Source organism: Petromyzon marinus, chromosome 31 (genome assembly GCF_048934315.1).
Source record: "Petromyzon marinus isolate PM22_M1 ecotype Great Lakes invasive population chromosome 31, UKy_Petmar_22M1.pri1.0, whole genome shotgun sequence".
NCBI classification, from domain to species: domain Eukaryota; kingdom Metazoa; phylum Chordata; class Hyperoartia; order Petromyzontiformes; family Petromyzontidae; genus Petromyzon; species Petromyzon marinus.
In genome coordinates this window covers 11,414,042-11,430,311 of record NC_133697.1, presented here as the reverse complement: position 1 = coordinate 11,430,311, position 16,270 = coordinate 11,414,042, and positions in this window count along the sequence as shown.

Below are 16,270 nucleotides of genomic sequence, written 5' to 3'. Positions count from 1 at the left end.
GAGAAGGAAGCTTTCGCCGGGAACGCGCGGGAATCGATTGATTAATTGAGTGGCATGTGTTTGGCACTAATATATCCGCAATTATTTTCGCTTGTGTGGAATACCTTACACCATCGGCTTAGTGGTAAGACAATTCTTTGTTAATGGTTTCGTTGCAAATTCAATCATTATTCCCTTTAGTGCGGAGTGGTGGCGCAGCGGTTAGCGCACTGCGCCCCCCCCCCCCCCCGCAACCAGTCCGCGTGAGTTCGATCACTTGGCCGCGTGAGGTTTAGCACCACCCCCGGGACACCTCGTCGGCCAAACTGACACTGAACCAGCGTGGTGAAGTATGGCCAAACAACCCCGGACGACCGACGCGGCGTGGGCGAAGCGGCTTCGACCCAGGCGGTGGATTGACAACGGTGGGGGGGGGGAGCTGCATTTCATTAATCAATTGATTACCCGCTTCATCGATCGATTAATTAATGAATCACTTGAATGTTTAATGAGTTCAATGGGAGGCTTCATTGATGTCCGCGGATGCCACCGCTCTGCCCACATCCGGGCCCCGCTGCTCGCACGTGCGACGGAAACAGATTGAGTGGCAATTAGCGGCGGCGACCTCTGACCCGACCCGACCCAGCCGGCACCCCGACACCCACCCCCACACGTAAATAATTAATTAAGCGGGCACGCCACTAATTAAATAATTAAGTCGACACCAATATCGAGGGTGCGGTCTTATCTCTCCCGCACTCGCTCTCTCTCTCCGTCTGTGCAAATGAAAACAAAAGTCAAAAGGCCGGGGGGGGGGAGTAGGCGGGAGGGGTGGTGGGCGAGTTGAGTACCGAGTATAGACCCGCAGGCGATAGGTGGAAAGTGGAGGAGGTGGTATCGGACAAAGGATGAGGCTAGAGTTTTCTATTTTTTGGAGGAGGGCGGTAGGCGGGGGGGGCTGCCCGTTGTAGTTGTCGCTAGAGACAAGGTCAAATGCTGTGGATCGGCGCCGATAGAAAGAGGGCTTTGTCTCGGCATTGATACTCTGGAGGGGTCTGACCCATTGTGGCGGCCTTCTTGAGTGAAGGTCACGAGCCACGTGGCCTCATAGTCTCTTATCGACGCCGGTCCCACCCCCTGTCCTCTCCTCCGACACCCTCCACCCCACAAGGAAGTGCCGAGTTCAGTCGAGGGTTTAAGCGTCCGTCGAATCCAGTGGTCGGCAACCAAAACAACGAGAAGAGTTTAAAAAAATGTCCGAATTCGGTAAAAAACAAAACCCTCAATATTTCAAGAGCCGCACAATGCAACGTGAGACGGTGTTCCCTGATACGGAACGTCATGACGCAGTCCTTAAAGAGCCGCAGGTTATCTCTTGCTCGAATTGGTCGTAAGAACCAAGCGGCTGGTTGGAGAGCTGAACTTAATCACACAAAGTCAACTCAGATCAGTTGAACACGAAGGCTTTCGCGACCAATATCATCCCAAATAATACAGGTTTTTTTTGCGTTAGATCGCGTGACCGAGCTAACCCCAAAAACCTGTATTATGGATCCACTCAGATCGCGAATAACAGTGAAAGGGAGCACAAATGTAATCGGCGACGTTTCGGGCAATGGACCTTCGACAAAGCCGAGAAATGAGTGACGACGAGGAGCGTGGGGGCCTCATTGTGGCGACAGGGTGGTGAGATGTTAACTCCACGGTGTGTGTGTGTGTTTACAAAATGCCTGGGCCGATGTTCCGTCCCAGTCCGTCACTGTGTCCGCAGTTCTGAGTTGCATAGCCACCATGGCACGACCCATACACGTGTCGTCTCGTTGATGTTCTGACGCGGTCGACGGTCTTCGAGGGATGTTGAACTTATCAACAGTGGAAGCACCCGGTGTGAATCTCGTACGTGACCGTCCTGTGACCCGTGGACCGTGAGGAGGAGGCCTCTTCACGCAGTAGAGGAGGAGGCAGAGGAATAGGAGGAGTTGGAGGATGAGGAAGAGGGGGGGGGGTGGTGAGCGATGGCAGTGCAGCACTGGGCCGTGAGAGATGACCACGGCATGGGGGAAGCCACTGTCAAGCAGTGGATAGATCATGGCTGCTGATGGCGATGATGGTGGTGGTGGTGGTGATGATGATGGGTAGTGGGTGGAACGGAGACGCAGTTGTATGCGCGCGGCACTATGAACCCGGTGGACCCCGAGTTCGATTTTCGGCCAGGGGTGAACTCAGGGGCGAGCGATGTCGAAGCGGCTAGCGTGGTGAAGTATGGTCAAACAAGCTTTCATGACCTGCACGGCATGGAGAGGCCTTCATCCAGCAGTGGATTGATTGTAATTGTTTTTTTTACTACTGCAGTACGTATGTACATATATACCCAGCACACATACGCACAACGATCGCTCGTACAGCATTCCAGTGTATTGTTTGTTTTGAGTTGGTATCTATGCATATATATTCTTTGTCAAATCAACGAATGCCAAAGTGCGTGTTGTTTCTTTGCTCAATTTATCATGACGCCCTTTATTGATCCACCGATGTTAGCCGTCGCCTGGATTCGAACTCGGCTCGCCAGGGTTCAGAGCGTAAATGCGCTCACCACTGCACCACCACCGCCGCGCTCACATTCCCGCATGCGTAAACAAACCAAAAACACGCAACAATTATTAGACAAACAAATGTTTGTGCAGCGAGTACAAAAATAATTAGAATAATAATTATAACAAGAAGAATACAATGTATAAAATAAAATATAGCACAAACGAACAAAATACACACCCACACACAAAGACAAAGATCCCCTGCATAGCCTTAACATACTGTTGGGGCAAGTGCTGTTATGAAAGCCGGCACGGCGCAGGAAGGGGTGGGTGGCCAACACCACGCCCGGCCGCCTTTGTCTCCTCAGTCGCGATGTTTACAACACCCGCACCGGGTACTCACTTGAGGCTGAGTCGACCTAGGGGGTGGCCCAGGAACGGTTCAGATCATCGTCACCGGTGTGGGTGGCCGTGAGCGGGGAATCGAACTCTGGTAGCCGGGTTTGTTCGCGCGGCGTAGCGCTAACCGCTGCACCACCGCTCCCCACGCGCACTCGCACGCTCTCACACGCACGCGTAACGGGATTAAACACGCGGCTCTAAAACCCTCACCCACCTAACAGATTCTCACGCACGTGTGAATAATTACACGTCTCATTTTCACCCGCATTGTACGAATTTGAGATATACTTTAATACAAAAAATCGTTAAAAAATGTTACTTATTTTTTATTTTTTTTATCACAAACATCAGCTGCTGGGATTAGTTGTGTACGCACGATCACACGGGCGCGCAGGGGTGGGGGGGGGGCAGTGGCGCGCGCTATCCGAGGTGCTGAAATTGTGGCGGGTGGTTGGGGTTTTTTTTCTCTCCTCCTGTCCAATGATTAAACCTGGCTGTTGACATGGCAACGGGATGAGAAGGTAAGAAAGAGAGAGAGCTATAGCCCACGCTGGGGGATATACACACGCACACAAAGACCCACCCACCCCCCGTATAACCTTATAAAGACTGTCGGAGCAAGTGCTGTTAGCGAGCACGTATGAAGGGCGGAACGGCACACGAGGGGGTGGGTGGCCAGCACCACGCCCGGCCGCCTTTGTCTCCCCGGTGGCGATGTTTACGCACCGCACTAGGTAATTATTTGAGGCTAAGTCGACCTAGGTGAGGCCCAGGACCGGTACAGATACTCGTCACTGGTGTTGGCCGTGAGCTGGGATCGAACTCGGGTCGCCGGGTTCGTAGCGCAGCGTAGCACTAACCACTACTCTACCGCTCCCTACTTGCGCTAACCACTACACACACTCTCTCTCCCGCACCCTCTCTCTCACTCCCCCCCCCCCCTTACTACTCCCTCCACCCCCCTCCCTCTTTGTCTTCCTCTCCTCCGTCATCTCTCCGTTTTTAATAGACGCTCTCGTTTATTTTATAGATCTACCGAAGGTTTTTTTTAGCTGGCTGGCTTTAATGATACCAAAAAAAAAGCTGGTGCGACTCGTTAGTACAATTACCCAGCCGGCACCCGCACTAAGTAACTGTCTAATTAGCATTAATGGAAAGTTAATTGGGGCTGGGGACAGATTATGCGAGGATTAGTGAATGGGGTGGTTTTAATGTCTGCCCGGGCGAGGTCTGTCAGCCTTAAGAACGGCAGATCAAACGCGCATGCCGTCGCGATAATATTAACATTATATATAATATTTATATGATTTATATATTCAGTGATAACTTATATCGTTAGTCAATGTAAAACTGTTCATCACGAAACAATATATTTTAAAATATAAATTTCATCATAGGCCCTATGGTGTGAAGTCTAATCTCTGAATATTATCCACGCTATCTCTCTGGCTTCCCTCTTGCTACGTACGTGTGCATGTTGACCTTCTTTCGCACCGTACGTAGCCAACCGTGCTAATCGGAGGTGCTACGAAGAGAGGGCCATTACCCGAAACGTTGCCCGTTGTATAATTGTTTCCTTTTCAAGGCCACACGCACCGCTCTCGACAAAACGTGATGAATATTCTGGGTGGCTTGGATAAAGGTGGTTGGCCCGAAACGTTTCAAAGGAAGTTGGGACGTGAACATGCGGTGTGCGGGGAACATGTCTCTCTCTTTGCTGGCGGAGGACGTGTTTATTAACGGAGGTGGAGATTCCACGTTCCTATGGCGACAACTTGATATTCCGGACCACGGTCGCAATAGGTTCCCGATAAAGTACAAATAATTATTGTATCGACCCCATCGTGATGATGCTGATTATCCTACTTCCTCTGTTGATGATATTGCTGTTGGAAAATGATGCCGATGTTGCTGCTGATAATCTTGTGATGATGATGCTGATGGTGATGCTGCTGCTGATGATGCTGCTGCTGCTGATGATGCGCTGGATCAAATAACACGCCTACTCTCCCTGCCTGCACAGTAACGTGGTCGCATCTTAAATAGGGGACAGCTTAATCAGCGATGCTTTGAAGCTGAAATATTACGAATTTGTTTTGCAGCTGAACTATTAGGAATAAATAACACAACACAGTTACCAACGCAATTAAAATGACAACTGTCCCACTCGCCAACACCAAAGCGTCCACCTCTCACCACAGCCGACAATGGGGCTACGGGAGGGCCCCCATTTCTGGGGTCCTGCCCGCAAAAAAACTAAAACTAATCTGTTTTTATTTCACCAGGTAAGGCCCCACTGAGATATGTAGCTCTGTTGCAGAAGCCACCTGGCCATCACAAATGCTAGCTAAACGAAGTGGCTTATCATCGTGTTGAAACTCTAGACGTATGATTCTAAATGTGGAGGGAAACTCTGGAAGAACCGGAGAAAAATCCACGGGGAGAAAGAGAGACACTGTAAACTTCAAATATACAACAGGCGTCCGGGTCGGGATCGAACCCACAAGCCGCTGTATACCAGGCGAGGTAGTTAACATTTCCTAGCCACAGTGATGATGATGATGAGAGAGATACACGCAAACTCCAAATATACAGCAGGCGTCCGGGTCGGGATCGAACCCACGAGCCCCTGTATGCCAGGCGAGAGAGTTAACATCTCCTAGCCACCGTGACGCCCTCCTATGTAGCCCCTCACTATGGTGCTGTCGGTAGGTTGAGAGAGGATAAGGTGGGGGGAAGGGGGTAGGGGTCACAAGGTCACGTGTGACCTCACCACTTATTAGCTGCGTCGAGGCTCTGCTCGGGTTGTGTGTGTGGCACAGGAGCCAGCACCCCATTAGAGGTGGCGAAGCTAGAGGCGCGCTCCTGCAATGGCTCGCTCACTCCACTGATGGCCAAACAAAGGTTTCCAATCAGAAGGCGCTCCAGAGAGCCCCTCCCCTCGGGGGTATTTGACCTCTACTCTTCCACGCTGGACAAAGGCCTTGTCAGCGGTGGTGGTGGTGGTGGTGGGGGGGGGTACCCACACTTTTCCCCACCACGCGCGACCTGCCAGAGCGCAGTGGCAGTCATTCCACAATGCTCCCTTTGTTCAGCTATAGAATAGCCTGGCCGGCTCTCGGGAGGTTTTTGCTGCTGTGCATTTCCACACGATGAGCCACTTTGTTGAGCTTTAATTTTTTTTTGCGGCCAGGTCGCTTCTGAAAAACAAGCTAATAGCTCAGTGGGCTTCATCTGGTAAGATAAAAGAAAAATGTCTAGTTTTATGTGCATATCTTTGTTGTTGTGATTTGTTTACCTGTCCTATACATTGTTATTGTTTGTTTGTTGTGACGTTCTGACTCGCACCCGACTGGACATCTGTGAGAGGAAAAAAAGAGCTTCATAGCTCATCGGATTCCTCCTGCAGTGTAAATAAACATTCTGAGTCTGAGTTTGTCTCGGTGCGGGATGACAATTTGTCATAGCAACCCCCGCGCCTACGACACCTGGCAAGCCTCCCCCGCCCCCTCCCTCCGCCCCCCCTCCCCCGGTTGCTAACCAGGCTCAAGCCCGCTGAGACTTCGAGGGACCGACCAGGTCGGGCGCATTCCAGGTGACTTGGTCGTAAGCAACGCAAGTACTGTTGTATTAGCAGCCAACAACATCTATCAACAGCTAACAGTATTCACCTATTTTGTTTTTCTCTTTCCTCCTGATGACGATCGCTTGCGTTGTGATCGAAACGTCGTAGTTTTTTGTTGATTTTATTTTAATTAATCTGAACCTATCTACGTGACTTTGCCGAAAGACCCAAAGCATATGAATAGTATTCACCATCATCATTATCACCATCGTCGTAAGTCTCTTATCACCAAAGATAAAATATCTCCCGTGTAGCCTTCAACCGGCTCTTTGGGGCAAGTGCTGAAGGCCGGCACGGCACACGAGGGGGTGGGCGGCCAACGCAACGCCCGACCGCCTTTGTCTCTCTCGTGGCGATGTTTGAGGCTGAGTCGACCTCGGGACAGGCTCCGGGAGCGGTTCAAATATCCGTGAGGCCGCGTGCTCGTGACGCGTTGCCCGCACGCAGCCAACCGGGTGGGGGGGGGGGCTTAACCAGCCCCTGTGTGACGATCCCAAGAGTCAACCAATCACAGGTGCGCCACGTGTACACCACGAGTGCAGCGGTTAGCTCCGCCGCTACGCAAACTCGGAGACGCGAGTTCGACTCCCGCTCACGGCCACCAACGCCAAGTGGCGATGATCTGAACCGGTCCTGGGCCTCCCCCGGTCGACTCAGCCTCAGATGAGTACCCTGTGCGGTTATGTAAACATCGCCACGGGGGAGACAAAGGCGGCCGGGCGTGGTGCTGGTCACCCACCCCCGGCCTTCATAGGTGTGCTACTCGCTGACAGCACTTGCCCCCAAAAAGTATGTTGAGGCTATACGGGGATCTTTTGTCTTTGTTGTCTGTACGCGCGCGCGTGCGCGTGCACGCGTGGCTAGCGACGCACCGCGCTCAGAACCCCGACGACCCGAGTTCGACTCCCAGGCGCGGCTCACGTTCAGTGGCGAGCGATTTCTGAAACGATCTTTGAACCCAAGCCGCACTGACCGCCACACCACGTGGGTGAAGTATGGTCGAGCACCCCTCCACGAGTGCCCCCCCCCCCACCACCTCCACATCCAGCAGTGAATTGATTGACAGAAGAGCTGTACATACAGACATGCAGTGATTGTGATAAAGGTATTACTACCAAACCCCTACACCAATCCTCCGGCCCCACCCTCCTCCTCGCTACCCCCCCCCCCCCACCGTGCCCCCCCTCCTTCGCCCCCCCTGCCCCCCCCCCCACTCCCTTCCCCGTGCGTCGCCCCGTGCGGTTGGGAGGTCAAATGGGTGCTCGCTGATTGCCGCGTCCTCCGAGCGGAGCACGGAGGACGCGGATGGGGCGGGAGGCGATGATGAGGAATGGGGGGCTGGGGGGGGGTGATGGGGAAAGGGTGGGGGGGGTAAAGGGGGGGGACTTGAGGGGGGGAGGGTGATGGGGGATGCGAGGGTGAGTGAGAGTCTTTACCAACAGACAGCACGAACGGCGTGCCGTGTGTTTTTGCTAGGGGTGATGGGGTGATAGAGGTGGCAGCGGTGATGGTGGCGATGGTGGGGGTGATGGGGTGATGGGGGTGGCAGCGGTGATGGTGGCGATGCTGGGGGTGATGGGGTGATGGGGATGGTAGCGGTGATGGTGGCGATGGCGGCAATTGTATCGTGGTTGTGGTGATGGTAGATGGCGAAGATGGCGGTAACGACGGAGCTAATGGTGATGGTGGTGGTGGTGGTAATTAGGTAGTGGTGGTGGTGATGATAGTGGTAATGATGGTGGTAATTAGGTAGTGGTGGTGGTGATGGTGGTGGTAATGATGGTGGTAATTAGGTAGTGGTGGTGGTGATGATGGTGGTAATGATGGTGGTAATTAGGTAGTGGTGGTGGTGATGACGGTGGTGGTAATGATGGTGGTAATTAGGTAGTGGTGGTGGTGGTGATGATGGTGGTAATGATGGTGGTAATTAGGTAGTGGTGGTGGTGGTGATGATGGTGGTAATGATGGTGGTAATTAGGTAGTGGTGGTGGTGATGATGGTGGTAATGATGGTGGTAATTAGGTAGTGGTGGTGGTGGTGAGGATGGTGGTAATGATGGTGGTAATTAGGTAGTGGTGATGGTGATGATGGTGGTAATGATGGCGGTAATTAGGTAGTGGTGGTGGTGATGATGGTGGTAATGATGGTGGTAATTACGTAGTGGTGGTGGTGATGATGGTGGTAATGATGGTGGTAATTATGTAGTGGTGGTGGTAATGATGGTGGTAATTAGGTAGTGGTGGTGGTGGTGATGGTGGTAATGATGGTGGTAATTAGGTAGTGGTGGTGGTGATGATGGTGGTAATGATGGTGGTAATTAGGTAGTGGTGGTGGTGATGATGGTGGTAATTAGGTAGTGGTGGTGGTGATGATGGTGGTAATGATGGTGGTAATTAGGTAGTGGTGGTGGTGATGATGGTGGTAATTAGGTAGTGGTGGTGGTGATGATGGTCGTAATGATGGTGGTAATTAGGTAGTGGTGGTGGTGATGATGGTGGTAATGATGGTGGTAATTAGGTAGTGGTGGTGGTGATGATGGTGATAATTGTGATGCTGACGGTGGTTGTAAGTGGTGGTGGTTATGGAGGATGGGGACATTACACCAGGTCGTGTAACGGCCGTGATGATGATGATGACGGTGGCATCGTGATGATTATGATGATGGTGGTGGCGGTGGTGATGGGGATCACGATGGTTATCTATCGCCGCCAAACTTAGATTCTTAACTCCAACGCACATCGACAGCGGTGCCAATCTGACATCAATCCTGGCCTTCGATCAACACTGGGTACAAAAAAGAGACACAAAGACGGCCGGGCGTGGGGCGTTTGTATGAACTGTATGTTGAACTTCTTTCGCACCGTGCATAGTCAACCGTGCCAAACGGACGTACAGGACACACCACAAACGACAGTATTGAATCGTGCAGTCTCTAAGGCTAAAAACAAAGCAAGGATCCTAGTTTTTTTTGGGTCCAGATCTGGGCGACAGAAGGGGAGGGGCGGGAAGGGAGACAAAGGCGGTCGGGCACCAGACTGGATGCGCGCTCTGTGGCGTTTGTCAGAGACATTAACATTGTTCTTCTTACGTGACACACGATTTGCTGCTGCTAATGATGTTGTATCATCGTCATCAACATCGGAAACGGTGCCGAGGAGATGTTAACTACCTCGTCGGCTATGCAGGAGGTCGTGGGGTCGATCCCGACCATGACGATGCCTGCTGCTGTATTTTTGGAGTTTGCGTGTCTCTCTCTCATAATCATCACGGTGACTAGGAAATGTTAACTACCTCGCCTGGTATACAGGAGGTGGTGGGTTCGATCCTGACCCTGACGATGCCTGCTGCTGTATATTTGGAGTTTGCGTGTCTCTCTCTCATCATCACGGTGACTAGGAAATGTTAACTACCTCGCCTGGGACACAGGAGGTGGTGGGTTCGATCCTGACGCTGACGATGCCTGCTGCTGTATATTTGGAGTTTGCGTGTCTCTCTCTCATCATCATCACGGTGACTAGGAAATGTTAACTACCTCGCCTGGGACACAGGAGGTGGTGGGTTCGATCCTGACGCTGACGATGCCTGCTGCTGTATATTTGGAGTTTGCGTGTCTCTCTCTCATCATCATCACGGTGACTAGGAGATGTTAACTACCTCGCCTGGTCTACAGGAGGTGGTGGGTTCGATCCTGGCCCTGACGATGCCTGCTGCTGTATATTTGGAGTTAGCGCGTCTCTCTCTCTCCACGTGGTCGCGTGGATTCTTCTCCGGGTCTCCACCCCCCCCCCCCCCCCCCCGCACATTTGGAATCAACATCCACGCCTTTAGGATATTATAATTTAGGTGGCCGCAAGCGGTCTTTGGCCTCCTGCGGAGGACTTCACTGCACTTCGCGCCTCGCCCGTGGCCCCCACTCATGTCCCCCCACGTGTGCGCAAATACTATACAGTCAGTAGATACTACTATAGAGTCAGATACTACTTTAGAGTCAGTAGTTACTACTATAGTCAGTAGATATTACTATAGAGTCAATAAATACTACTGTAGAGTCAGTAGATACTACTATAGAGTCCTTAGATACTACTGTAGAGTCGGTAGATACCACTATAGAGTCAGTAGATACTACTATAGAGTTAGTAGATACTACTATAGAGTCAGTAGATACTACTATAGTCAGTAAATACTACTACAGAGTCAGTAGATACTACTATAGTCAGTATATACTACTATAGTCAGTAGATACTACTATAGAGTCAGTAGATACTACTATAGAGTCAGTAAATACTACTAAAGAGTCAGTAGATACTACTATAGAGTCAGTATATACTACTGTAGAGTCAGTAGATACTACTGTAGAGTCAGTAGATACTACTATAGAGTCAATCGATACTACTGTAGAGTCAGTAGATACTACTGTGTAGTCAGTAGATACTACTATAGAGTCAGTAGATACTGATGTAGTGTCAGTAGATACTACTGTAGAGTCAGTAGATACTACTGTAGAGTCAGTAGATACTACTGTAGAGTAAGTAGATACTACTAAAGTGCCAGTAGATACTACTGTAGAGTCAGTAAATACTACTATAGAGTCAGTAGATACTACTGTAGAGTCAGTAGATACTACTATAGAGTCAGTAGATACTACTATAGAGTCAGTAAATACTACTATAGAGTCAGTAGATACTACTGTAGAGTCAGTAGATACTACTATAGAGTCAGTAGATACTACTATAGAGTCAGTAAATACTACTATAGAGTCAGTAGATACTACTGTAGAGTCGGTAGATACTACTATAGAGTCAGGAGATGCTACTATAGAGTCAGTAGATATTACTATGTAGTCAGTAGATAGTACTGTAGAGTCAGTAAATACTACTGTAAAGTCAGTAGGTACTACTATGGAGTCAGTAGATACTATTCTAGTCAGTAGATACTACTATTGAGTCAGATACTACTGCAGAGTCAGTAGATACTACTATAGAGTCAGTAGATACTACTGTAGAGTCAGTAGATACTACTATGGAGTCAATAGATACTACTATAGAGTCAGTAGATACTACTATAGAGTCAGCAGATACTACTATGGAGTCAGTAGATACTACTCTAGTCAGTGGATACTACTATTGAGTCAGATACTACTATAGAGTCAGTAGACACTACTGTAGAGTCAGTAGATAATACAATAGAGTCAGTAGATACTACTATAGTCAGCAGATACTACTATTGAGTCAGATACTACTATAGAGTCAGTAGATACTACTATAGAGTCAGTAGATACTACTATAGAGTCAGTAGATACTACTATAGAGTCAGTAGATACTACTATTGAGTCAGATACTACTATAGAGTCAGTAGATACTACTATAGTGTCAGTAGATACTACTATAGAGTCAATAGATACTACTACAGAGTCAGTAGTTACTACTATAGAGTCAGTAGATACTACTATAGAGTCAGTAGATACTACTGTAGAGTCAGTAGATACTACTGTAGAGTCGGTCGATACCACTATAGAGTCAGTAGATACTACTATAGAATCAGTAGATACTACTATAGAGTCAGTAGATACTACTGTAGAGTGTGTAGGCATATATAGTCAGTAAATAGTAGATAATACTGACTCTATTGTATGTAGGGTTTGTAGGTATATATATAGTCAGTAGATAGTAGATACTACTAATTCTATTGTATGTAGGGTGTGTAGGTATATATATAGTCAGTAGATAGTAGATACTACTGACCCTATTGTATGTAGGGTGTGTAGGCATATATAGTCAGTAGATAGTAGATACTACTGACTCTATTGAATGTAGGGTGTGTAGGTATATATCGAGTCAGTAGATAGTAGATACTACTGACTCTATTGTATGTAGGGTGTGTAGGCATATATATAGTCAGTAGATAGTAGATACTACTGACCCTATTGTATGTAGGGTGTGTAGGTATATATAGAGTCAGTAGGTAGTATGTACTACTGACTCTATTGAATGTAGGGTGTGTAGGTATATATATATAGTCAGTAGATAGTAGATACTACTGACTCTATTGTATGTAGGGTGAGTAGGTGTATATCGAGTAAGTAGATAGTAGATACTACTGACTCTATTGTATGTAGGGTGTGTAGGCATATATAGTCAGTAGATAGTAGATACTACTGACCCTATTGTATGTAGGGTGTGTAGGCATATATATAATCAGTAGATAGTAGATACTACTGACCCTATTGTATGTAGGGTGTGTAGGCATATATATAGTCAGTAGATAGTAGGAACTACTGACTCTATTGAATGTAGGGTGTGTAGGCATATATATTCAGTAGATAGCAGATACTACTGACTCTATTATATGTAGGGTGTGTAGGTGTATATCGAGTCAGTAGGTAGTATGTACTACTCACTCTATTGTATGTAGGGTGAGTAGGGGTATATCGAGTCAGTAGATAGTAGATACTACTGACTCTATTGTATGTAGGGTGTGTAGGTAAATATGCCTACAAACATAATTTTTTGGGGGGGTCGACAATTGTTGTAGACCTGTTGGATCAACTTTTACCCCGCATCTGGTAGGGGGGGGGGTCCACTTTCTATAACTTGTTGATTCAGGTCTTCTGAAAGGCTCTCGTAATTTAGTTGACGGACAAACGGAACGCCGGGATTTTATAATAGATGTGTCCGCTATAAAGTTCCACATGATAAGCCACTTCGTTGAGATATCATTTGTGATTGTCAGATCGCTTCTGAAAGAGAGCGAAAAATATCTCAGTAGGCCCTTACCTGGTTAAAATAAAAAGATAGTTTAGACTTTAGTTTACAGAAATTAAAAGTCTCCCACCTCAAAGGAGCCTCAAGCGTCTTTCATCTCGTTCGCCCTCCTTGAGCAGAGAGTGGGAAATTCCACGTTGCTATGACAAGAGATTCGACGACTGAAGGTTTAACTTGCAACATTTCTGCTCTCTCTCTCTCAGCTGTTTCACACAAAATCCACGTGGAATTTTGATTATTTTCCACTCCGGTCTTCCTCATTGAACAACATTATTTGGGGACAATGTATTGGCGATTGTGCACGTTGCAAAAAATAATAAAAGCCCCAACAGATTTGTCAAGAAAACTGCCTTAAAATAAACAATATATAATGGTGCGTACAGTATATATAAATTGGTGATAATGGTTAGAATCTGGTTCGCAATGTCTGGCGTCTTGGATTTTCAATTTGCACAAATGACTCCAGAAATTAACAATTTATTATTATTATCATTCAGTTGTAGGTTCAATATTCAGTTCCCGAAGAAGCTGCCAGCACGTGGAACGAAACGTCGGACATCGTGCCGAATAGAACGTGGTTATAACCCGAAAAAATATGACACAACCACACCTCACAACCGCAAAGAAATATCACACAACCACAAGACAAATCAATGCAGTTGTGCCACCACCACTACCGCCACCATCACCATCACTACCACCGCCACCACCATCACCACCATCACCACTACCATCGCCACCGCCGCCACAATCACCACCATCACCACTACTATCGCCACCATCACCACCACCGCCACCACCATCACAACCACCACCATGACCATCACGACTGACAACATCACCACTAATCGATCCAGATGGAACAACACAAACACTACACATTCGTCAATAACACTGTTGCTTTCAAATAAGCAATATATTACGTGCGTCGTTTCGGGCAACGTCCCTTCATCGAATCACATCAATTACCGCTAAAACACACACTCACGCGCGCTTTATCATTATTTCCGACTTCAATCCCGTGCCAATCCCGTGCCGGACTCAACTCGAGCAACTGAGCGACCTCTCCCCCCCTTCCATCCCTGCGGCTACCCCCCCTCCCACCCCCCCTTCCCCTCCTCCCCCACACCACAACAGCGTCGCCTCAGGAGCCGCACGGCCAACCGGGGTTTGTCTGCCTCTGTTATTCCGACACCGATGACCCCCGGCTCGCATTTTGTTGCGCCCCGCCCCCATCCCCTCCGCGCCCCCCCCCGTTACCCCCCCCCCCCTCCCCCGCTGAACCCTCCCCGCGACCTGTTTGCTTTAGCGCTTTACAATCGCGCTGGCAGCAGCAGCAGCAGAACAGTGATGGAGCCCGCTGCGTCTCCAGCGGGAGGCGGCGGGGTGGAGGGAGGGAGGGAGGGGAGGGGAGGGAGGGAGGGAGGGAGGAAGGGGAGGGAGGGAGGGAGGGAGGGAGGGAGGGAGGGAGGGAGGGAGGGAGGGAGGGAGGGAGGGAGGGAGGGAGGGAGGGAGGGGAGGGAGGGAGGGAGGGAGGGAGGGAGGGAGGGGAGGGAGGGAGGGAGGGAGGGAGGGAGGGGAGGGAGGGAGGGAGGGAGGGAGGGGAGGGAGGGAGGGAGGGAGGGAGGGAGGGAGGGAGGGAGGGAGGGAGGGAGGGAGGGGAGGGAGGGAGGGAGGGAGGGAGGGAGGGAGGGAGGGAGGGAGGGAGGGAGGGAGGGAGGGGAGGGTGGGAGGGAGGGAGGGAGGGAGGGAGGGAGGGAGGGAGGGAGGGAGGGAGGGAGGGAGGGAGGGAGGGAGGGAGGGAGGGAGGGAGGGAGGGAGGGAGGGAGGGAGGGAGGGAGGGAGGGAGGGGAAGAGCTGGCTCGGTTCGTGGACGATGACGATGATGAGAGTCCGAATTGGATTCGGCGACGGCGATAGTGATTGTAATGATGGTGATGAATTCGTTGGCTCTGATGGTGGTGGCATATGTTGCCCATCATGCGTTTGTGACCTTTCCAGCCACACACACGGGCATCTGTATTGACCAGAATTTGATCAGAATTTAATGTTTTCCTGTTGCCAACAGCGACCGGTCCTTACTATAAATGAATGAATCGTGTTCATTGGGTGATGCTGATGATGATGTTGATATCATAGTCAAGGTGATTTCCAGCTCAAATGAGCTTTGCGGCGGCGTTCATCTGAGTACCGGAGCCAATTGTGTAAGCTCCACATTCCTATGGCGGCGGGAGATTATGTCCAGAAGAAAACCAATTGTTGATTTATCCATGCTGATTGTATCTACCGCGGAGATACAATCAGCATAAGCCACTGGGTCCAGAATGATGGCGGTGCTGATGATGGTTGGTAGCGATATTGCTGTTGATGATGATGACGGTGGTGGTTGGTAGCGATGATGCTGCTTATGATGATAATGACTACAATTTTAATGAAGATGATGCTCGTGATTATAATGACTGGTCGTGATGCTGCTGCTGCTGCAAATGATGACAATGATGGTAGCTATGGCGAAAGCAGTGCTGCTACTGACATGAATGATGATGACGTGATAATAATGATTGTGACCATCTTCATCACATCACCATCCACAGACAGGCACCCCACCCACAATCAAACACGTGCCATCATCATCGCATCACCGATCGTGGGAGCTGCCCGCGTCATGCTTGTTTCTTTCCGTGTTTGTTCTCTAAAGAAACACGCGCACGCACGCACGCACGCGCGTGCGTGCGCGCGCACAGATATATAAATTAAAATTCTCCTCCATGGCGATGACAAAATAACCCATTTATACGAACCCTTAATCTCCAAAACAACAGCCCGTTCTGTCACGTGTTAATTGCCACGCGTTCGCCTGTCACCTCGCAGTCAGTGATGAGGCCGGGGGAGGCCGGGGGGGGAGATTGTGGAAGGCCGGGGGACGCCGGGGGAGGGTCGAGGGGGCCGGGGGGAGGGCCGGGGGAGGG